The sequence below is a fragment of the Phyllobates terribilis genome, unplaced genomic scaffold, assembly GCF_046119375.1.
Source record: "Phyllobates terribilis strain yellow unplaced genomic scaffold, ASM4611937v1 Scaffold_5__5_contigs__length_657084704, whole genome shotgun sequence".
Lineage (NCBI taxonomy): Eukaryota > Metazoa > Chordata > Amphibia > Anura > Dendrobatidae > Phyllobates > Phyllobates terribilis.
In genome coordinates, this window is record NW_027362765.1 from 37,512,072 (window position 1) to 37,537,575 (window position 25,504).

General features: G+C 46.5%; 1 pseudogene; it reads left to right on the forward strand.

The window, feature by feature from the left end:
- The first annotated feature begins 1,126 nt into the window (after positions 1 to 1,126).
- The window catches only part of LOC141270695 (uncharacterized), a 91,295-nt pseudogene continuing 66,917 nt past the window's right edge, over positions 1,127 to 25,504 (forward strand).

Here is a 25,504-nt window from a genome sequence, read left to right on the forward strand (position 1 = left end):
GGCCTCAAGTCAGGTGTAGTGTTCAACAGGGCAAGACTTTCTAACCTGCCCACACACACACACACACACACACACACACACACACACACACACCTGCCCACACACACACACACACACACCTGCCCACACACACACATCTGCCCACACACACACACACCTGCCCACACACACACACACCTGCCCACATACACATCTGCCCACACACACACCTGCGCACACACACACACCTGCCCACATCTGCCCACACACACATCTGCCCACACACACACACACACACCTGCCCACATCTGCCCACACACACACACTCACCATCCCCCGGCTCCATTCCTCCTGCCTGCTCTCTCTCCTCTCCTGTGGTAAATAGCAGTACAGGCCGGGCGCGCACTGCGTGACTTCACAGCTAGGAGACACGGCCGCACACAGGGCCGTGTCTCCTAGCAGTGACGCGGCCGGGCCAGCACAGGGAAGTTAACTGCTGCAGTGCTGGCCCGGCCGATGAAGAAGTAGTGGCGGCCGCTGCTGGGGGAGCGGTCCGGGGCCCCCCCTCCCGCCACTGCTACCGGTATGTGCCGCGGCGGCCCGCACATATAATGAGCGCAATCCGGCATTAGACACCCCGCTCGGAGCCGCGGACCCCCTGCAGGCTCGGGGCCCCGGGCGGTCGCCCGGATTGCCCTCATTATAATCCGCCTATGAGTCCCTGTATTTCCTGGTCACATACGATCTCTACAGCTAATCAGCAGCTGAAGCAGTGACCAAAAGAGCCAGTGACTGGGCCAAACTGACTGTCACCATTTCAACTAATGTTCCAGTGTATACAATCTTACAATACAACATCTACACTTTCTATCTCCTCATATGTTCCCTTATGATCTCCAGTAATTGTATTATTACACAGGACTTTTTTATGATGTTACATTGGCTCATCTTTTCCCATTCAGGTCCATACAATATCAGATCCCCTCAGAGGAGATCTTCTATATTAAAGAATTTTCCAGATTAGCCCATCAAGGATGGATAGAAACAAGATGGCAGAGAGGATAATACACCTCACCCTAGAGATCCTCTCCCTGCTTACTGGAGAGGTGAGAGATTCTGATGACCTCACATTACATCATTCTTATCTATGGGAATAACAGATGGACAGAACTGGAGAGGTGAGGACTCTGGAAATGTCAGTAGCGAGATTTATTAATGTGTCTCTCCATAACCAGGATTACACAGTAGTGAAGGAGACCTCTAGTAAGCGCTGTCAAACCCCTGTGTCTGAGGGATTTAGAAGACCCTTGAGCTCAATAATGGGACCTCCACCTAACCCCCTTATACATGATGACATCAATGACCAGAAAATCCTAAAACTCGCCTACAAGATGATTGAGCTGCTGACTGGAGAGGTGACACTGCTGGGAATGCTGGGACATTATACAGTAACACTATGAAGGAATTAGGGGGATGACAGTATCATTGTTTGTGTCAGGTTCCTATAAGGTGTCAGGATGTCACCGTCTATTTCTCCATGGAGGAGTGGGAGTATTTAGAAGGACACAAAGATCTGTACAAGGACGTCATGATTGAGGATCCCCAGCCCCTCACATCACCAGGTAATAGACAGGACTAAATATACACACAGCCTATAATTATCTGTATGTAAAGAATGAATTCAGTCCCTGTATGTGTTTCCTCCAGTTCTATCCAGTAAGAGGAAAACACCAGAGAGATGTCCCCGTCATCTTCTCCCACAGGACTGTAAACAAGAAAATCCCGATGTTCCTCAGGATCATCAGGTAGATGGAGAGAAGGTGTCATGAAATCTCCCCTATGATGTGTAGACGGCTGTGAAGGTCTTGTGCTCAGTCTTGTTTTATCCTCTAGTATTATATGTTTTATACTTGTGTAATGAGAACGGTGGAGATGGCAGGATTAGAGCTGATCATAGATGTGACTTTTACAATATTTATTTCAGGGTAAAGATTTGACCCATATTAATACTACAGAGACGTATGTGAGCGGTGATGAGCGGTGTAAAGAGATTCCTACAGAAAATCGCCCAGGTGAGTTGTAACCACTAAATGCAGATAAGTCACAGATTCTTTTGGCTGTGGCTGCTTTATCTTCTGTGTAGTCCGGCCGTATCACAATCAAGCAGTCACCATTCTCCTGCTAAACCAAAACTGTCCCCATTACTCTGGGCATTGGAAGTCCTTCAGTTGGAGTGAGACCTGTTTCGGCCAGAGCTTACAGCCCGGAGAATCCACCGTACTACCTAGAATTAGAAGATGCTGACCCTTACCTTCCCAGATCTCTAACCTGCAAAGCCAAATGACAGCGTAGGTAGAATGTGCTGACAACATAGAATAATCATGTGAAGAAAAATATAATCTGTATGGTGGACCTTGCTTTTATGACGAGACACCAGTCCAAGTCCTTTTTATTTATATGCTCAAATATAAACAGTAGACACATGAACACAAGAAATATAATACAATTATCATTTTTTCTCCTTTCTTTTTCTATTTAAATTATTCACTGACACACATTCAGAGGAGACAATAGAAGAAAAAAGCATAATTCTTGCCATGTTTCCTAAACTCTTTGCTTCTACTTATCACAGCAATTAATTTATTGGGACGTGTAACTTGGCCCAAGCACAAAGCGTCCCGATCATGCTCCTCTGCCCAGCCGAGGACCGAGTAAATTTCTGTAATGCACATGCGCCAGGAAAGGCCAAAGAGTGCCGATGACTCAGAAATAAAACGAATGCATGTGCACTACAGTAGTTTGCTCTCTTCTCGGCAGGGTGTAGAGGAGGTGAAATTTACGACATGGGAGGAAAGAGTGAAGCGACATGATGGTGTGGAGACAGCACAGGTAATTGCACTATGTAACTGTAGTATCGATGGACTAGGCCTCCAGTCTGATACTAGCCACACACCCTTATTCCGAAGCTGGGACTTGGGCCTCAGGTGCTGATGCTGACATTTTGTTTCATGAACGGAAGCTAGGCTTCATGTCTCCCACCTCCAAGCGAGGCTCTGGTCTTGTGCTTCATGCCTCCGAGTGCATCTCTGGCCTCCTGTGGCTCTGGCCTCGTGCCTCACGCCTCTAAGCGCATACAACTCTCCCCTCCGGGCCTCTTGCCTGAAGGCCTTTTCCTCCTTGTGCATCTGGGCCTCTGGCTCATGGCCTCATACACCTCTTGCCTCCAGGCATCTGGTCTTTAGCTTTGTTCCTTTGACCTCCCTGCTTGGGCCTCGTGCCTCCGTGCTTTGGGCTTATATACCTCAGGACTCGTAAATCTCAGGCATCCGAATCTCTTGTCTTGGGCCTCTGTGGGTCGTACGCCTCTGGCCTCGCTGCCTCTTATGCCTCATGTGTCCGTGTTTTATGCCTGGGGCCTCCAGCTGCGTGCCTCTAACCTCACTCCTCAGGGCTCGTGCCTCACATCTTGTGTCTCTATCTTTGACTCTGGTTAGAGGGGCCTTGTGCCTCTGAACCTGGATCCAACTTGATTTGCCTCATTCTCTCGGACTCTGCCTTTAATTGGTATACGCTGTATTCTATTTTCTAGTTTATGGTTGAAGAAAAACATATGTCTATCGAGTTCATCCTAGAACATGACATGATATTGATCCAGGAAGAGGAGTTAAAACCTCATGAGGGACAGATGCTAATTTCACTATATTAGGGCAAAGAGACCCTTCCTGTCTCTAGTTCCGGGATCAACGTCCCACCAGAGAATCTAGTTTCCAGACCCTGTAGTACTATATTTATCAGGAGAGATGTCCAGGCCCTATGTAGTGGAAATGCCTTTAGACCATTGTTTTTCCAAGCTAAATGAGCCCAAGTTTGGTAACCTGTTCTGTTTACCAAGATTTTTTATTTTTTTTTTTTGCAAATGTCCACACAAGTGTTTTGTATAAGTGCAAATCCAAACCCATTGTCTGGGGGATATAGTTCAACCTTTGTTATGCAGCCTGTCTCTGGGGGCAAGGGTTCTTTCCATGTCTTTCTACCAGCTCTATGAATTGGACCGGAGTCCTATATTAGGAGCTACGGATATAACAAAACAGTTCATGATTTTTCCTATTGTGGTAGATAGCTCGCTCAGCTGCACACGGAGGTAGACTCAGGTACGCTATCTCTTTAAAACTTCTGGTTGGTTTATTAAAAAGTGCAGCATAAACCAACACTGAGTCCACAAAAGAAAACACAGCCCGTTGGGCAAACAGGAAATGCAAAGCAAAATGGCAACACAAAAGCACAGTCTTTGTGGAAGCAGGGATCCGCCTACTCACAGTGCAGATACTCTGTGTGGTTCAGGATAGCTCCACATAAACAGATCTGGAGTTCCTCACTCCAGATCTACTGAACGCTGAATGCCTCAGCTGGCCAAGTATTTAAACTTTCCCAAGACCACACCCTGGGAAGGAGATATGGAGAACAACCTCACACTCTCTATGGTTGTTCTCATAAAAACACGTCCTTTGAAAATGGAGACTTAACCCCTCCTTGCACATAAAGTGCTGGAGAGGTTAATGGTTTTAATTCACTGACTACAAAAGCCTCAGGGAAACATATTTCCCCTCCAGCACTTTACCAGTGACTTTGTCACACTACCTTATACATATATACTGTTTATGGCACAACCGATCGCTTTCTGCCTTCTGGCTAAGATCAACTGTAGTATCTTTCGGAAAGGTTGGTAAGAGAGCAGCCCGCCAATGTAGATGGATCCAATGCACACTGTTTTTTGTGCGCCTGTTAGTACGCCAAGTGGCTCATATAGTCATCTGGTGGAAAGCATGGCCCCCCATGGCCGCCATTTGTTCGAGGAAGATTGAAAGCCTGAAGTGTGAAGTGCCCCAGGAGTGGTGATACTTTGGCGCATTAACTCACTGGGATTGAAAACCCCTTTGAGTTTTGGCACATTTTACACTAGCACTTCTTTTAACTCTTCATTGCTCACACCCTTTTCTGGGCCTTTTGGCCTTAGGATGGGGAATTTTTTAAACTCCCGGTCAGTATTACACTAAGAAACCTTCACATGTGGTCGCTTTTGTTACAATTTTGTCGGGATGGTTCCCTTATGGGTTCCTGTCTTGGCAGGTCCAGGGAGGGAGTATGTGGCCATTAGGTTCCGCTCCCCCCTTACTCCCATCTTTCAGGGAAAGGGGGCATTAAGGCCCCGCACTTCTGGCAGGGGGCGGCGTGACTCCCCTTTTCCGGGAGGGGAGCATAGGCTTTGGCTCCCAGTTTCTTGCTTGGGTGACGAACTCGGGCAGAGGGTGGGAATAGGATTGGGTATCCTTTGACTTTGGCTAAAAGAAGCCTTAAGTCCCTGTCCCTCGCTGTGGTCTTCTGGCTCTGAGGGACGGGGAAAGGTTTGGGGGACCCTTCTCCTTTTGGATAGAGTTTCAAGAGACCAGCATCCTAGTGCACTTTTTTGTGGCACGTTGTCTCTTTTTTAAGCGCACTCAGGTAAAGACACGAAATTGGGCTTTCAATAAAAAAAAAATCATGGTAAGTGCATTTATTGAGGCTGCATTCATCAATACCAGGGTCCAAGTTCAGCCTTCCACCAGTTGTACATTTTGTCACTAATTTTAACCATAACCCACAGTGTTCCTCTACCAGATGGTGTGATGATGAACCCAGCATTGGTAACGTCAGGGGCAGTTACCTGACAAACTGCGGTTCTATATTTCTTTAGCTTCAATGGTGGTCCAACTCCTTACTTGAGGCCTAGAGATTTATGGATTTAGAATAGACATCAGTGGGCTTCGAGGTGTGTAATGTACACTGCTCAAAAAAATAAAGGGAACACTCAAATAACACATCCTAGATCTGAATGAATGAAATATTCTCATTGAATACTTTGTTCTGTACAAAGTTGAATGTGCTGACAACAAAATCACACAAAAATCATCAATGGAAATCAAATTTATTAACCAATGGAGGCCTGGATTTGGAGTCACCCCCAAAATTAAAGTGTAAAAACACACTACAGGCTGATCCAACTTTGATGTAATGTCCTTAAAACAAGTCAAAATGAGGCTCAGTATTGTGTGTGGCTTCCATGTGCCTGTATGACCTCCCTACAATGCCTGGGCATGCTCCTGATGAGGTTGCATATGGTCTCCTGTGGGATCTCCTCCCAGACCTGGACTAAAGCATCCGTCAAGTCCTGGACAGTCTTTGGTGCAACGTGACGTTGGTGGATGGAACGAGACATGATGTCCCAGATGTGCTCAATCAAATTCAGGTCTGGGGAACGGGCGGACCAGTCCATAGCTTCAATGCCTTCATCTTGCAGGAACTGCTGACACACTCCAGCCACATGAGGTCTGACATTGTCCTGCATTAGGAGGAACCAGGGCCAACCTCACCAGCATATGGTCTCACAAAGGGTCTGAGGATCTCATCTCGGTACGTAGTGGCAGTCAGTCTACCTATGGCGAGCACATGGAGGGCTGTGCGGCCCTCCAAAGAAATGCCACCCCACACCATTACTGACCCACTGCCAAACCGGTCATGCTGAAGGATGTTGCAGGCAGCAGATCGCTCTCCACGGCGTCTCCAGACTCACGTCTGTCACATGTGCTCAGTGTGAACCTGCTTTCATCTGTGAAGAGCACAGGGCGTCAGTGGCGACTTTGCCAATCCTGGTGTTCTGTGGCAAATGCCAAGCGTCCTGCACTGTGTTGGGCTGTAAGCACAACCCCCTTCTGTGGACGTCGGGCCCTCATACCGCCCTCATGGAGTCGGTTTCTAACCGTTTGTGCAGACACATGCACATTTGTGGCCTGCTGGAGGTCATTTTGCAGGGCTCTGGCAGTGCTCCTCCTGTTCCCCCTTGCACAAAGGCGGAGGTTGTTGCCCTCCTACGGCCCCCTCTACATCTCCTGGTGTACTGGCCTGTCTCCTGGTAGCGCCTCCTGCCTCTGGACACTACACTGACAGACCAGCAAAACACCTTGCCACAGCTCGCATTGATGTGCCATCCTGGATGAGCTGCACTACCTGAGCAACTTCTGTGGGTTGTAGAGCCTGTCTCATGCTACCACGAGCATGAAAGCACAACCAATATTCAAAATTGACCAAAACATCAGCCAGAAAGCATTGGTACTGAGATGTGGTCTGTGGTCCCCACCTGCAGCACCACTCCTTTATTGAGGGTGTCTTGATAATTGCCAATAATTTCCATCTATTGTCTATTCCATTTGCACAACAGCATGTGAAATTGATTGTCAATCAGTGTTGCTTCCTAAGTGGACAGTTTGATTTCATAGAAGTTTGATTTACTTGGAGTTATATTCTGTTGTTTAAGGTTTCCCTTTATTTTTTTGAGCAGTGTATAAACATCCCAATGCTGTACCCATTTATACATTTCCTAAAGGTTATTGGATTTGTCCTTCGGCAATCCAGGCCTCTGTCCTGCAGGACTCCTTGTGTTATGGTAAGCTGGTCTGTACCCGGGTTTAGTTCATCATCCTTTTCTGTGCAATAAGAGGTGTTCAATGTTTTTATAAAAACTAAGGCAGAAACAAAATAAACATATACCCTTCTGTAAGTAATTAAGTAAAAGCAATAGTGAATATAAATAACATTAGGTACTTAGTAAGCACCGTTTTTGATTAAAATAACCGTAAAAGCCATCCCACCAGCGTCGAGGTGTACCCAAATTCGGGATGGTCCTAATCTCTAGAATTAAAACCTTACCATGTGTCATAGTGACATCTGTGTGAATAAGGGCTGACCAGGTCCGATTCCCAACCATGAACACGCAGCAAATGGGAAGCTATTTAAATGTAATGTCCAGCTCAAAGGAAGGGAGGCCACACCCTTACCTGCTCTAAAAAGATTTCATCCTAATCTGTTTCTTCAGGGCTTTGCTGTTACTGGATATTATGGATCTAAATTCGGACATATTGTTCCTGGTTAGGGATCTGGAGATGCAATTCATAGGTTCTCAAGTGCTTGTTAAATTGATTCTATTGTCTATATTTTCTTCTGATCGTACAGATCAGCTACGATATCTAGCCTAGTTCTTTTCCGGGATTATGGTCCTTCAGGGCTTCTGTCCACCCCCCCCCCCCCATCCTCAGTGCTGGTATTACTCCTGTATGCTGTCCGGAGGGACATAGTGGAAAAGGGGAATTAGACCTACCAGCAAATCTATTTCCAGGTAGTCCCTCAGGACAGCACCATTCTTTGTCATCCTTTATGTTTTATCTTGCAGATGACTTTCTATAGTTAGTATAGACCATTTGCATCCATCCTTCTGTGGTAATTTGAAAGACACAAAAGGGTGGAGGTGGGAGCGGCCTTTTAATCTCTCTGTGATCCTGTCCCTGTATAGGTCAATGAAGGACTATCTCTTGGTTTCCTGTCCTGAGGAACTACCGGGAAATATAATTACCAGTAGGTCTAATTCCTCTTTTTGGGATCTACTGAGTGGATTTGGGACTTTACAGCATTCTAATATGCTATAAAAGAGGCCCTAATGGTGGTGGCCGTACTTCACATGGGGAAAACCTGGTGACATGTTCCATTTAATACATAAAGGTCTGATATTTTTACCTTCACGAGCCTGAAAGGTATTTTCTCTGTTAAGAATTCTACAAATGTCCATTATATAAGAACTTGAACTGGAGCGATCCATGGTTGAGTCTTAGAGGCCAGAAAATAAAAGTCCCCCTTTATAACAAGAGCAAGTGAAGTTAACCCTTTAAGAACCAGAGTATTTCTCATTTTTGCACTTTTGTGTTTTCCTTTTCTTCTTCCAAGAGCCATAACTTTTTTTTCTTGTTGACATAGATGTGTTAGCACTTGTCTTTTTGCAGGATAAGTTGTAGTTTTGAATGACACCATTCCTTTTACCATAAAATGTACTGAAAGAAATTCTAACTGCAACAAAATTATGAAAAATGCAATGTTGCCATTGTTTTTTTGGGTATTGCTTTTATGGCGTTACTTTTGCTGTAAAAAGTGTCTGGAGATATAATTGTCCACATCAGTCTGATTACAGCGATAACAAACATTGATAGTTCGTTTCTGTTTTTCTATTTAAGTCTTGAGAAAAAATTCTGAATATTGCAAAAAAAAAAACATTATTTTCCTTTTTTGTTGGCATTTTCTGAGACCAATTTATCATGTACGTTTTTATTGGTATCATTTTGACCTACATAACATTTTTTGCTGGTGAATTATTCCAGTATTTAGGAGACAGAACGAACAAACAAACAAGGTCGAACATCATGCTCTACTCATTCGTGCTCTGAGATCTAATGTTTGATTGTCAGCTGGTTTTGTCTACATAACTTGCAATTTCTATGTATATTTTAGAAATGTTATACAAATTTATTTTTAAGGATATTTTATTAAAAAATAATAATCTTTGTTCTTGGCAGATGACTGGACCCGGAGATCAGAGGGACAAGTGACATCTACAATTTTTAAATCAGATGACCTTGAGTTCACACAAGACATAAGTGAAGTGAATGCAATTACTCCAGATATTCCATCTTCCCTTCACAGCAAAGATCTATCATCTGATCCTCTTAAACAGGTCCAAACTTCTGATTCATCACAGGCTATTACGGAAAATAAAAGTCATAAAAGACACTTTAAAAATCAAACTGCGATTAGAGCAAAGAAGCTATTACCAAGTGCAGAAAATAGAAATAATTTTTCCCTCAAAATGTCTTTTGTTGCTCATAAAACAACTCACACAAAGGAGAAAAGATTTTCTTGTTCACAGTGTGGGAAATATTTTAACCAGAAATCAAAGCTTGTTAGACATGAAAGAGTTCATACAGGGGAAAAGCCATATTCATGTTCAGAATGTGGAAAATGTTTTAACCAGAAATCAATCTTAGCTACCCATCAGAGAACTCACACTGGGGAGAAGCCATTTTCATGTTCAGAATGTGGGAAATGTTTTAACCAGAAATCAATCTTAGTTACCCATTACAGAACTCACACAGGGGAGAAACCTTTTTTATGTTCAGAATGTGGGAAATGTTTTACAGGTAAATCACATCTTGTTAGACATCAGAGAACTCACACAGGGGAGAAACTTTTTTCATGTTCAGAATGTGGGAAATGTTTTACAGGTAAATCACATCTTGTTAGACACCAGACAACTCACACAGGAGAGAAACCATATACTTTTACAATCTGTACAAGAAAGCACATAACAGAGACAGTCAAAGCAACGACAAATAAGTAAATGAAAAAGGAAAAGCAAGTTAGAACTTACATTAGAATTAAAATATATGTAGTTCCTAATGGACATCACTACCAATAGATGTCTTTTTACTGACCTGACATATAGGAGACTATCCTGTAACTGGCACCTGTACACTATAGTTGACAACTTGCTGCATCAGCCACGATCAGTGTTGTCACCAACCATGGGCGTTTAACCCCTTAGATTCTGCTGTCAATAGTGACTACAGAATATAAATAGTAGTGTGGGGGCTCCCTCTTTAACCTCATCGGCACCCTGAGATCTTGATTGTGTGGTCCTGGTGTTTGCCCTGGCAGTTCATGGAAAAATAACGGCCTTAGAGCCTTCTGGCAATAGCGGCCTGTTCAGAAGTTATAAAAATTTAGGTGGTAAAAATAAACTATTTCATTATTTTCATGCCACTTTCCATTATTTCCTGAAAAGAACTAGAAGGGTTAATGAACTACCTGAAAGCAATTTTAAATACGATGAGGGGTGCAGTTTTTAAAATGGTATGATTTTTGGGTGGTTTCCAACATATAAATAAAACAACAATTTACAGATGGTGGTGATGTAAAGCAGACATGAGGGAAATGTTATTTATTAATGTTTTGTGTGGTATGACTATTGGGATTAAAGGGATAGTCATTCAAAGTTTGAAAATTGCAATTTTTTAAAACATTTTTGTCAAATGCATTCCCGAGTTATAACTACATAAAGTGACTCTGGTCAGATTTAAAAAAAAATGGTCTGGTCACCAATGGGTTAATATTGTTATGTATATGTTTATTCACTATATGGACAAGAGCTTCGCACCCCCCCTCCCCCCAAAAAAAAAAATATTCAAAAATGTTCTCACCTGAAATTTTTGTTTCCAGGTGTCCAGAGGCAGCACATAATGGCTTAATACTTTATTCCCAGCTGGAACAGTTGATGGGTTAATAAGAAATTCAATAATTAACCACGTCAAAATGACCACTACCACACTCCATCCCAAAGGAATGTGTGTATATATATATCTCCGGGGGAGATTGTCCAGCTTCAATGCAAGCTGAGCTGATTGTTGACTTTATCTACCTAGCAAGAGTAGATTTTTGATGCTTTCCTTCCTTTGTTTCTTCCACCGGATTGGATAAAAGGGTTTGAATCAATTATCCAGTCTCCTTGCTCTTCAGGTATTGTAGAATTGTTCTTTTAACATCCAGTGAGTGGAAAGAAAGTTCTCTCTGGTATAATTTGGACAGAAGGAAGGCAAGACGATCTCCTGACTCCTGTGGAAATCGGTAGCTACCTTAGGTAGGAAAGCTGGGTTTAATCTTAGGACGAGACAGTCTTCCTGGATCTTCAGGTATGGATCTTGAATAGAAAGGGCCTGGATCTTACCAATGTATCTAGCTGTAGTTATTGCAACAAGGAAGACGGCCTTAAAGGTTATGAATTTTAATTATGCCTGATCTAAAGGCTCATATGGTTTCTTGCACAAAGCGTTTAATACTAGATTGAGATCCCATGGGGGCACCGAGCTCCTTATTGTAGGTCTGAGTCGTTTAATAGCTTTCATGAATCTGACTATCCAAGGGTGATTTACTAGTGGATAGTCAAAGAATGACCCCAAGGCTGACACTTGTACCTTTAAAGTACTGGGTCTCAGCCCGTTATCAAACCCTTTTTGAAGAAAATCTAGTATTTGTGGGATATCTGGCCATGACGTGATGGAAACTGGAGTCTAGGTCTGGGAAGAAAACTTCTTCCAAATTTTCAGATAGATGGCCGAAGTCACTGGCTTCCTGCTTCCTTGCATTGTGGAAATGACTACTTCTAGGAGTCCTTTTGATCTTAGAATCTGCTTCTCAGGATCCAGGCCGATAGACGTAGCATCTTCAGATTCCGATGGTATAGTGGATCATGAAATAGAAGGTCTTCTCTTGTGGGCAGGAGTATCGGGTCTTCTAGTGACAATCTCCTCAACAGGGAAAACCAGCTCCTTTTGGGCCAGTAGGGAACTATTAAAATCACCAATGCCTGGTTTTCTTGAATTTTTTTCAACACTTTTGGAATTAATGTGAGGGGTGGAAAAGCGTACTTTAGATCCATATCCCATGTCTGGGAAACAGCATTTATTCCAGCTGGATTGTCTCTTGGGTTCAGTGAAAAGAACCTTTTTGTTTTTGTGTTTTGTTTTGAAGCAAATAGATCTACTGTCGGCATACCCCAGCGTTGTCAACTGAAGAAAAACCTCTCTGTTTAGAGACCACTCTGTGGCTTGAACTGTTCTCATGCTCAGGAAATCTGCCACGAGATTCCTTGTTCCTTTTAGGTGTACTGCTTTGATTGATCTGACCGTGTCCTCTGCTCTGCCCAACAGAATATTCTTTCTGATATCGACTGAAGGTGATAATGCTTTGGTCCTCCCTGATGAAGGAGGAAGGAGACTGTGGTTGAATTGTCCAAAAATATTTTGATGTGCTGATCCTTTAGCTGTGCCTGACATCTGTGTAATGCTTCCCACACTGCCCTGAGCTCTTTGTAATTTGAAGATCTTTCTCTTACTGCTGCAGGCCATATTCCCTGAAGATAAAGGCCTTCTATGTGAGCTCCCCAGCCCGTGAGGCTTGCATCTGTAGTGATGTCTACAGAAGGCGAGATGATTCCGGGTCTGCCTTTGTTGGAGATTCAGGGTCTGAGATTTGTTGGAATCGTCCACCAAGATAGAGACTTTTTTGCTTTTGCTGATAATCTCATCTTGCTGTCCAGTGTCGCTGTTCTGCCATCCCATGATAGAATCTCTCGTTGTAGAGCCTTTGAATGGAATTGACTCCGTTGGACACATTATGTCATCAGACCCTGAACCCTCATTGCTCTCCTTATCGAGATCCATTTCTTTTCCTAGATGGACTGGATTTCTCTCCTGATTGTCTCTTGTTTGTGTAGAGGCAGGAAGGAGCACTGTAGCTCGGAATCCAGAAGAACTCCCAGGAAAACCTTCCTCTTTTCTGGTCTGGGTTTTGATTTTTTTTAGATTTATCAGCCATCCTTGACCTTCCAGAATTTTGTGGAAAGGTGTGAGTTCATCTGGCCCATGGAATCCGCTATTAGTAGCAGGTCGTCTAAATATGGGATGATTAGGATGTCTTTCTCCCTTAGAAAAGGCATTATCTCTACTATCAGCTTCATAAAGATTTGGGGTACGGAGGAGAGACCGAATAGAAGACATTGAAATTGAAGATGTATTTTCCCTTGATCCTTTATTGCAAATCTGAGGAATTTTTGGCATGACGGATGTATGGGGACCTGATAAGAGGCACTTTTTAGATCTAATGTGCTCATTACTAAATTCTTCTTTATTAAAGGTATGATCGATTTTAGGGATTCCATCTTGAATTGCTTGTAAAGAACCCACTGATTTAGTGGTTTTAAGTTGATTATCGTTCGGAACTCTCCTCCTGGTTTCTTTATGGAGAATAGACTTGAGTAGTGGCCCTGATATTGTTGAGCACATGGTACCTGTACCACTACATCTAAATTTGAGTTCTTTTACTTCTTTTAGGAGCCTCTGATGGTCTTTTGGAGATTGGCCCGATGTTAGACAACATCTCTCGGGGGGTGTACAGGTGAACTCGATCCTGTACCCCTGAGAGACTGTCTGCAGTATTCATTGATTTGGGGTTATTTCTTGCCAGCCTCCAGAGAAATATTGAAGTCTTCCCCCGACTTCTTTGGCGTCATTGTCTGTTGCTGCTAGATACCCTGTCAAACTTACAGAGAGTCATGCCAAAAGCGTGGTCTGATCGAAGATGATCAACATTGTGGACATAACATTGCAGGAAGCATCCCTCACTCGCTTTTCACCTCAACTTCGAAACTGAGTGTTATAATGATTACAACCTGTGCACCTTCCAATCCCTGTGCTCTTTGGGACAAATACAAAGAATATCTTAGCGAAGATATGTTTAGAGTGCACAGGAGAGTTAATCTGGATTTAGCCTTAAATTTCACTGCCGACATATTCAACAACGTCCTCTTGACGCTAGAAGACAGGTGCATATCTATCAATAGTAAAACCCTAATAGAATTAAATTTCCAAGCGCCAGTTTGACCAGCATATATGATGTTATGGACAGAGATATTCTGCAAGAAAAAAGCTATGATTTGTAAAAGTTGAAAGAATTTGTCACATTAAATAAGCTTTGGTTGCTGATCAAAGATCGGCGTATTTGGCAACTATGGCTCGGATTCCAAGATTGCTGTTCGCAGAAATTCACTCAAACAATAGCATTGCTCTGGCTGTTGCATCGTCTGGGATTGCAGCCACTCTTTTAGATGGAGGGCGCAAGGCTCATTCAGCACTAGGATTGCCCTTGAAGTTAGCTCTCTTGGAAACTCCCATCTATAATATCACTAAGGGCTCAGGGAAAGCTAAAGCATAACAGACTTGCCGATTAATTATTTGGGACGAAGGTACCATGGCATACAAGAAATCATCGAGGCACTTAATCGTACCTTGAAAGATCTGCGGAGATTCAATCGCTTAATGGGGGGAATTGTTCTTTTTGCAGGTGACTTCTGACAAGCGTTACCTGTTTTTAAGGGAGCAACACCAGCAGACGAACTGAATGCCTGTTTAAAATCCTCTCTGTGGAGACATATTCAGAAGCTAACTATGACTACTAATGTGCGGCTTCACTTGATGGGAAATACTACTGTGGACAAATTTACACGCCATCTACTATGCCTCGGTAACGACAGGTTCCCTACAGATTCCACTACTGGCTTAATTTCCTTCCCGTAAGACTATTGCTAAATGACGTCCTTGGTACTGGAGGTTATTGACCAAGTTTTCCCTGATTTTGGAACAGTTTAAAAAACCATCAGTGGCTTTGTGAACGCACAATGCTAGCACCAAAAAACGATATTGTCAGCGCCATAAATCTACAAATAGAGGAGAAACTGCCAGTCCAGTGACCACATTACACATCCATTGATTCAGCCATGGATTGTGAACAAGCAGTAATGTACCCATTAGAGTTCATGAATTCCTTGGAGCCTCCTGGAATGCCACCGAATAGGCTCACTTTAAAAATATATAGTCCATAAGAAACTAATAGAGTACTTCATTTGATAAATTAATATTTTATTTTAGATATTCTAGTACAAAATACAACAATAAAGACAAAATATAAGAGGTAAAAACAAGGAAGACCACATTGCAGTCCCTACAGGTATGCAGACTAAGTAGTAATTGTGATTACATAGGAGGTATGTAACAAGGGTTCCTGTACCTGTACATACACATTGCCTTGCGAATATATTGACCCCCCCCCCTTGGCTTATTGCATATTTTGTTACATTACAACGTGTTTAAATATTTTTGTAAGCTGATTTGTGTGTGTGTGTGATGCATCAGCACTAGTGATGAGGGAGCGTGCTCATTTAACCCTTTTACTGAGCACGCTTGGGTGCTTTGCGAGTATCTTCGGCATGCTCGTATATTATGTTGGAGTCCCTGCATCTGCATGATTTATGGATTTTACACAGCCTCAATGCATGTGAGGATTTCTTAACAAACGGGCAATCCCTGCATGTGTTGAAGCTTTCTAACAGCCATAAGTCATGCAGACTCAGTGACTTGAACATAATATATTAGCACGCTGGAGATACTCGGGAAGCACCCGAGTGTGCTCGGTGAAAGGGTTAAACAAGCACGCTCGCTCATCACTGAGCAGTCTGAGTTGGTGAAGTGAGAAAATATAGGCATTAATGAATTACATTTATGGTATCTAATAACTAAAAATATATGCATATGTATGCACCCCTTTTTTGCTACGAAGCCCCTAAAAATTTCTGGTGTAAGCAACTGCCTTCATAAGTCACATGCTTAGTGAAAGGAAGTCCACCTGTGTGCAATGTTAAGTGTCACATGGCTGTCAGTATATACACACTGTTTGAGAGGCAACAGAGGTTGCAACACCAAGAGGCACCACTAACCAAACAACACCATGAAGACCAAAGAGCTCTCCAAACAAGTCAGGGACAAAGTTGTTGAGAAGTACAAGTTGGGTTATTAAAAAAAATATATATATATATCCCAATCTCTGATGATTTTTACCACCAAAATTTTGTTTTAGCCCCAGATGTTACATTGTCACATGGGGAAATAAGTAAAAATGGCATCAAAATGTAGAAATACCCCATTTGTGGCTGTACAGCACTGCTTTTCCACATGGCGAGACTCGGGAGGGACGGAGTAGTATTTGCCTCCTGGAGCACAGATTTTCCTTGAATAGTTTGTGGACTCCATATACAGAGCCCCTAAGTGTTAGAGCAGAATATTCCCTTCAAGTCACCTCATTCTGTTGAAGGAGGGCAGTAATGACCCTTCACGGTTGACCTAGTGAGTGTCAAATTATTATGTTACAAGGTTGATTGCAATCCAATAGAAAACCAGATGGAGGCAAAGCTCTGTATGGGGAGATTCCAGAATTTCTAACCCCGTTCATTTCTACTTTTATATTGTTTTGAGTTTATTAATGTCCAATCACCTACTACAAGTTTGAACCAATGTTAGTACAATTATTTTGGAAATACACATATGGTCATATTATCGTTAGTTCGGTGCATAGTGGAAAGTTACAAGGTCGTACATCCCGGCTCAGACTAGCTAGATAACAGGAGCGGGGTGTCTCATAGAATGTTCCTGAGAGAAAAGGTTAGTGTGGGAAAGTTGCATGTGAATCAAGAGGAAAGAAGGAAAGACTGTATGTTATGCAAAGAGTATAATAACATGATTTTGAAGCAAGCAGACAAAATGGAGTTGCCATAGCATGAATATCAATATGTCCTTTACATTTTGGTTCCCTGACCGGGAATCGAACCCGGGCCATGGCGGTGAGAGCGCCAAATCCTAACCACTAGACCACCTGGGACTTTTAAAACAATACCACCTCGGATTGACAAGTGAATATTAAATGAATCTTCCTTAACTTCTGACAAAGATCTTTAGGAGACTGAACACTATTAGGTTAATTCGCGGCAAGTGATTGAAGATTGGGTAGGACACGCACACAGATATAACTATATCTAGTGTCCGGAGAGCTGCGGACGAGAGTTCTCCTCCTTTCATCTGAGCCGTACGCGTGACTCCCCCGACGGGAGGGGTGAAGTCAGTGGAACAGCAGCTGAGGTCGGCCGGACTCGTACTGTGCACAAATCAAGGATCTTTTGTCAGTTGAAAGGCAGCAGTGCAGTGATTAATCAATGTTTCCGTGGAGCAGAAAGAGAGTGTCTCTCCCACAGGAGGGAGAGGATGTGATGACTATCATGGGCAATCGAGAGGGGAAAAGGTAATGTAAGAATGCACCAAACGTGTTTAAGGTGTTAAACTTTCCCGTGGAAGGGAGACTTCAGCCTACATTGTCGGATGAAGGCATCCGGCAGAAAAGAAGTGGATTAGTTAACTGTGGATTGCTGGAAGACGCTGAAAAGTGTAACATACCTGGCGGCGTCCTTGCATGGTGGTCCATCTCCCACTATGCAAGAGCGCGCACTTGATCTCCAGTCCAGAATGTCTCTCTGGCTTCCCTCCATGCTGTCTGTTTGTGTCTGTTTCTGCTGCTTAAGGGCGGCGCCCGATCACTTCCTGCTTTTTGTACCTGCTGTGGGTCACACCCCTTGTGCGTCCTCAGCCTATTGCTGTCTGTCACCTGGTATATAGCTCAGCTGCTCCCATCTATCCCTGCCTGAGCATAGTGTTTCATTCAGTGTGTGCTTGCACTCTGAAGGTGCCAGGTCCTGTTCTTTGTCTCCTGCTTTGCGGTATCAGTTCCCGTGTCTGAACTGAGTCCTGTCTATGTCTCCTGCCTTGCGGTATCAGTTCCCGTGTCTGAGCTGAGTCCTGTCTATGTCTCCTGCCTTGCGGTATCAGTTCCCGTGTCTGAACTGAGTCCTGTCTGTGTTCTCTTGTCTGCCTATCCTGGAGGCTGTATTTCCAGGCCTGTCTGTACACGCTCCTAGCCTGTTCCTTCTGCCTTCTAGGGGCCGATTACCTAGATCCGTTCCTGTATCTTGTCTGTCCTGTCTGAACACGCTCCTAGCCGGTTCCTCCCGCCTTCTAGGGGCTGATTACCTAGACCCGCTCCTGTATCTTGTCTGTCCTGTCTGAACACGCTCCTTGCCTGTTCATCCTGCCTCTCTGGGGGCCGTATTCCCAGACCCGCTCCTGTATTCCGCTGCAGTGTCGGTCTCCTCCGTACACTCAGTTCCAGTCTGAACTCTCTCCTATCCTTTACCTGTTTTGCCTCTATGTCCGTTCCCTTCCTTTTTCTGCAAAGTCTGAACTCGTACCTAACTCCTGCTTGTTGTCTCTGTACTCCCGTTTGTGAGTTTGTGGTCCACTCGCTACTTCACTGCAAGTACCCTGTGGGTATCTGGCTCTGCCTTTCCCTTCCTGTCTGTTCCGTGTGAACAGAGCCCTGTCCCCCCTGCTCAGCCTTGCCTGCTCTTACTCCTTTGCTCGCTGCTCCGGCAGCCTTGCTCCGCTCTGACCCTTTTGCTCACTGCTCCGGCAGTCTCGCTCCGCTCTTTTCCTTTTGCTCACTGCTCCGGCAGTCTTGCTCCACTCTTGCTCACCGCTCCAGGCGGTCTCGTACTGCTTTACTCTTGCTCACTGCTCCGGCAGTCTCGCTCAGCTCTGACCCTTTGCTCACCGCTCCTGGCGGCCTTGTCCTGCTCTACTCTTGCTCACCGCTCCAGGCGGCTTTGTCCTGCCCTGTTCTCGCTCACCTCTCTGGGCGGCCTCACTCTGCTGTGTTTGTCCGCCACATCTGTGGTTCTGTTCCTGAGTCCCAATGTGTACTGGGTCCTATCCCGCCAGTGTCCCTACCTGCTAGTGCCTCCCTGTCTGCACTCTAGCTGTGCTTGCCTGTACCCCTCTGCCTGTATTGTTCCTGAGTCCCAGTGTGTACTGGGTCCTATCCCGCCTGTGTTCCTACCTGCTAGTGCCTCCCTGTCTGCACTCTAGCTGTGCTTGCCTGTACCCCCCTGCCTGCATACCCGCCTGCCTGCATACCAGTCGTGCCTGCCTATACCCACCAGTCTGTGTGCCAGCCTACCAGTCTGTTCCTGTATTCCCCTGTGTGGGTCAACAGCCGTGTCCGGGGTCTGTCCTGGAGTAGCACCTGGTCCCTCTGCTCGGTTCCTCCTTGGTGCACTGGCGTCGTATGCCGTCGTGCGACCCTGGTCGGATCGGGTGAATACCTAGTTACGCCCCTCCAGGCATTCACTCTCCGGCACGGTCCAGTGGAATCACTACAATCACGCACACGCCGCTCAGCCCGGGCGTGTGCATTACAGCATGCTCAGGCCATGGTTCCCGTTGAGCCCCACGGCCTTCGCTCTCTGAGATGTTTTCCAGCGAATACGTGCATTAAAAATAAATAAATACATTTTTTTTTTTTCCTTAGCCTAGTTCCAGGCGAATTACGCACCCTTCCAGATGGATCTATCTGCTCTCGTCCCTGCGGATCCGCTACGATATTATGGGGATCCAAGACAAAGTCGTGCATTTGTGGAGCAATGCATGCTACACTTCAAGTTCTACCCTCTATGTTTTCCCACCGATCGGGTTAAGGTGGCATTCATTATGTCTTACCTGGCGGGTGATGCCTTGGAATGGATCAACCCCCTATATGAAACACAGGATCCGATCCTCCTGGACCTAATGGCCTTCCTGGTGGCCTTTCTAATGGTCTTCGATGATCCTAACCCGGAGGCTCCTGCTGAAGCTTCACTTCCCAATATCCCGGAGCAGCCCCAATGGGTAATGTGTGTGGGTAGCGCAATAGTCCTCCAGCCCAATGAGACTACTGCCCACCCAGAATCCTCACAGGGTGACTACGCTTTCCGGAATACTTCTCCCAACCTCAAGAGGCAGTCCAGACGTGCTAGACGTAGAGGCAAGCCGTCACGCCAGGGTCTGTCCTCCCTGAGACCTCCTGACCCCAACCTTGAAGTCCCTACTGAAGCTTCATCTCCCTGTATCCTGGAGAAGCCCCAACGGGTAATGTGCGTGGGTAGTGCACCAGTTCTCCTGCCCGAAGAGACTTCTGCCCATCCAGACTCCACACAGGAGAACTTCCTGCACCCGGCATCAGATGCTTCACCCACTTTTACCGGTGTGCATGTCCAAGGATGCTCCAAAGCTGTGGTTACCTCAGAGTCTGTGCACCTCTACTACCTGGTGGAGGACCCCCTGTTGCCTCCTGAATCCTCCGGGATACCACTCGATGACAAATGGAGAGAGACTTCTCTACACCCGGTACTCGATACTTTGTCCGCTTCGTCCTGTGAGCCTGACAATGGGTACCCCAAAGTGGTAGTTACCCCCGAGTCTCTACACCCCTCCGACCAGGCGGAGGACCTCCAGTTGTCTCCTGAACCCTTCGGGGTGCTACCTGGTAGTGAAAGGACAGAGACTCTCCTATACTCTGTACCTGATACCTCGCTCGCTTCGTCCAGTGAGTCCAACCTAGTGTACTCCGAAGCAGAGGTTACTCCCAAGTCTCTACACCCCTCCGACCAGGCGGAGGACCTCCAGTTGTCTCCAGAACCCTTCGGGGTGCTACCTGGTAGCGAAAGGACAGAGACTCTCCTATACTCTCTACCTGATACCTCGCTCGCTTCGTCCACTGAGTCCAACCTAGTGTACTCCGAAGCAGTGGTTACTCCCGAGTCTCTACACCCCTCCGACCAGGCGGAGGACCTCCAGTTGTCTCCAGAACCCTTCTGGGTGCCACCTGGTGGTGAATGGACAGAGACTTTCCTATATCCTGGATCTGATACCTCGCTTGCTTCGTCCAGTGAGTCCGACCTAGTGTACTCTGAAGCAGAGGTTACCCGTGAGTCTCTACACCCCTCTGACCAGGCGGAGGACCACCAGTTGTCTCCAGAACCCTTCGGGGTGCCACCTGGTGGTGAATGGACAGAGACTTTCCTATTCTCGGTAAGCAATACCTCGCCTGCTTCGTTCAGTGAGTCCGACCTAGTGTACTCTGAAGCAGATGTTTTCTCTGAGCCTCTGCACTCTTCTGACCCGGCGGGGGACCTCCAGTTGTTTCCTGAATCCTCCGGGGTACCACCAGATAACAAAGAGACAGTGACTTTTCCTCATTATGTACCTGATAACCCGTCTATTTCTTCCTGTGAGCTTGACAAGATGTACCTCGAAGCAGAGATTACCCTCAAGTCTCTGTCCCCCTCCAACCCGGTGAAGGACTTCCAGTTGTCTCCTGTACCCTCTGGGGTGCCACCTGAAAATATGTGGAGAGAGACTTCCTTGTGTGCTGTTCCTGGTACTCCACCCGTTTCGTCTGTTGCTGAGGATGGCTGGATAGGAGGTAGCATCCTAGCTAACCAGATGAGATCAGTTTTTCCTGTGGATAGTGGAAGTGATCTCCTTGAAGTGAACGACTGGTCCTCGAATTCCCTGCGGAAGATTCTGGCAGGCCTGAAGAAGAGGGGGCGTAAGGGGGGGGGGTACTGTAACATACCTGGCGGCGTCCTTGCATGGTGGTCCATCTCCCACTATGCAAGAGCGCGCACTTGATCTCCAGTCCAGAATGTCTCTCTGGCTTCCCTCCATGCTGTCTGTTTGTGTCTCTTTCTGCTGCTTAAGGGCGGCGCCCGATCACTTCCTGCTTTTTGTACCTGCTGTGGGTCACACCCCTTGTGCGTCCTCAGCCTATTGCTGTCTGTCACCTGGTATATAGCTCAGCTGCTCCCATCTATCCCTGCCTGAGCATAGTGTTTCATTCAGTGTGTGCTTGCACTCTGAAGGTGCCAGGTCCTGTTCTTTGTCTCCTGCTTTGCGGTATCAGTTCCCGTGTCTGAACTGAGTCCTGTCTATGTCTCCTGCCTTGCGGTATCAGTTCCCGTGTCTGAACTGAGTCCTGTCTATGTCTCCTGCCTTGCGGTATCAGTTCCCGTGTCTGAGCTGAGTCCTGTCTATGTCTCCTGCCTTGCGGTATCAGTTCCCGTGTCTGAACTGAGTCCTGTCTGTGTTCTCTTGTCTGCCTATCCTGGAGGCTGTATTTCCAGGCCTGTCTGTACACGCTCCTAGCCTGTTCCTTCTGCCTTCTAGGGGCCGATTACCTAGATCCGTTCCTGTATCTTGTCTGTCCTGTCTGAACACGCTCCTAGCCGGTTCCTCCCGCCTTCTAGGGGCTGATTACCTAGACCCGCTCCTGTATCTTGTCTGTCCTGTCTGAACACGCTCCTTGCCTGTTCATCCTGCCTCTCTGGGGGCCGTATTCCCAGACCCGCTCCTGTATTCCGCTGCAGTGTCGGTCTCCTCCGTACACTCAGTTCCAGTCTGAACTCTCTCCTATCCTTTACCTGTTTTGCCTCTATGTCCGTTCCCTTCCTTTTTCTGCAAAGTCTGAACTCGTACCTAACTCCTGCTTGTTGTCTCTGTACTCCCGTTTGTGAGTTTGTGGTCCACTCGCTACTTCACTGCAAGTACCCTGTGGGTATCTGGCTCTGCCTTTCCCTTCCTGTCTGTTCCGTGTGAACAGAGCCCTGTCCCCCCTGCTCAGCCTTGCCTGCTCTTACTCCTTTGCTCGCTGCTCCGGCAGCCTTGCTCCGCTCTGACCCTTTTGCTCACTGCTCCGGCAGTCTCGCTCCGCTCTTATCCTTTTGCTCACTGCTCCGGCAGTCTTGCTCCACTCTTGCTCACTGCTCCAGGCGGTCTCGTACTGCTTTACTCTTGCTCACTGCTCCGGCAGTCTCGCTCAGCTCTGACCCTTTGCTCACCGCTCCTGGCGGCCTTGTCCTGCTCTACTCTTGCTCACCGCTCCAGGCGGCTTTGTCCTGCCCTGTTCTCGCTCACCTCTCTGGGCGGCCTCACTCTGCTGTGTTTGTCCGCCACATCTGTGGTTCTGTTCCTGAGTCCCAATGTGTACTGGGTCCTATCCCGCCAGTGTCCCTACCTGCTAGTGCCTCCCTGTCTGCACTCTAGCTGTGCTTGCCTGTACCCCTCTGCCTGTATTGTTCCTGAGTCCCAGTGTGTACTGGGTCCTATCCCGCCTGTGTTCCTACCTGCTAGTGCCTCCCTGTCTGCACTCTAGCTGTGCTTGCCTGTACCCCCCTGCCTGCATACCCGCCTGCCTGCATACCAGTCGTGCCTGCCTATACCCACCAGTCTGTGTGCCAGCCTACCAGTCTGTTCCTGTATTCCCCTGTGTGGGTCAACAGCCGTGTCCGGGGTCTGTCCTGGAGTAGCACCTGGTCCCTCTGCTCGGTTCCTCCTTGGTGCACTGGCGTCGTATGCCGTCGTGCGACCCTGGTCGGATCGGGTGAATACCTAGTTACGCCCCTCCAGGCATTCACTCTCCGGCACGGTCCAGTGGAATCACTACAATCACGCACACGCCGCTCAGCCCGGGCGTGTGCATTACAAAAAGTTTAGGAAAGTTGCACATGAGATTTGTGATGAAGGATATGTTGAAATAGAGGAGGAGATGAAGCCTGGTTATATGTCACGCTGTCTCTGTGTACTGGAGGTAGGGGGCCTAAGCTGACCCTAAGCTGGGGCCCTGACTAATCCCTCTACCTGGAGGTACTGTTAAAGGTACAGAGGTCCAGGCCGCCAGCGTAACCCCTACCTCCTGAGGATCCCTGCACCTAAGTAATCTAGTCCTGAGAAGGACCCCGATCACAACAAAAGGGGACAGGTAATAATATGCCAACACTCAGTACTTAGACGAACGAGACAGTACAAGGGTAAAACCAAAACCACCTTTCATACAAAAACTACACAACAACAACAGAGGGAACTCCAACGGGAAAGGAGATAAATGATAAAGCGAGGAAGGGAAAAACCACTCCAAATACACTTAGCTCTGAAACTCCAAATACCACGATCCACTCTGATAGTCTGCATGAAATGCTTTCACCGACAACTTCCCTAACAGATCAGCAGACATATGAAGGAATCTCACTACTGCAGAATTGATTGCAGCTGGGCGAGGCTGGACCTTGTCTAGCACAGAGAGAGAGAGTTAACTCCCTCACTGCCGAAAAGCACAAAGCACCAAAAACTCAGCTGCGAGAAGTCAGGCTGTGCAATCGTGACGATCTTCGTGGCGACACAACCATGACAGTACCCCCCCTTCTACGAGGGGCCTCTGGACCCTCAGGGCCAGGTTTATCTGGGTGAGTCGTGTGGAAGGCCCGAATTAACCGGTCTGCATTAATATCTGACGCAGGAACCCACATCCTCTCCTCAGGACCATACCCCTTCCAATGAACCAGGTACTGAAGGGACCGACGATTAAAGCGTGAATCGATGACCTTCGATACTTGGAACTCCAAGTTACCATTGACCACCACTGGAGGCGGAGGTAAAGGTGACGGTATCACCGGCGCCACATACCTCTTAAGCAACGATCTGTGGAACACGTTGTGAATTTTAAACGTAGGGGGGAGATCAAGACGGAATGCCACCGGATTAATTATAGAACTGATCCTGTACGGCCCGATGAACCTGGGACCCAGTTTCCAGGAAGGAACCTTAAGTTTTATATTCTTAGTAGACAACCATACCAGATCGTTCACACTTAGGTCCGGACCAGACACTCTCCTCCTGTCAGCCATACGTTTGTAACGGTTCCCCATAGTACTCAGATTATTCAGGACCCCTCTCCATACAGAAGCGAGTGATGACGAAAATCGTTCCTCCTCAGGAACCCCCGAAGAGCCCCCTCTACTGAAAGTACAAAACTGGGGGTGAAAACCATATGCCCCAAAAAACGGGGACTTACCTCTGGCGGAGTTTGCTCTTAATAATAGGCGGAGCGAGTCCACTGGTAAGAAAGAAGCCCAGTCCTCCTGGTTCTCTGACACAAAACACCGGAGATATGTCTCCAAACTCTGGTTCAGACGTTCCGTCTGACCATTGGTCTGGGGATGAAAAGCCGATGAGAACGACAAATGCATCCCCCGCCGAGTACAAAATGCCTTCCAGAACTTGGACACAAACTGAGACCCCCGATCCGACACCACATCGGAGGGTACCCCGTGAAGCCTCACAATCTCCCCAATGAACACCTGCGCAAGAGTTTTAGCATTAGGAAGAGCAGGAAGAGCGATAAAATGTGCTATCTTGCTGAACCTGTCCACTACAACGAGAATGACAGTTTTACCCGAAGATGGCGGGAGGTCCGTAATAAAGTCCATAGACAGATGAGTCCAAGGACGCTCCGGGATCTTCAAAGGTAAGAG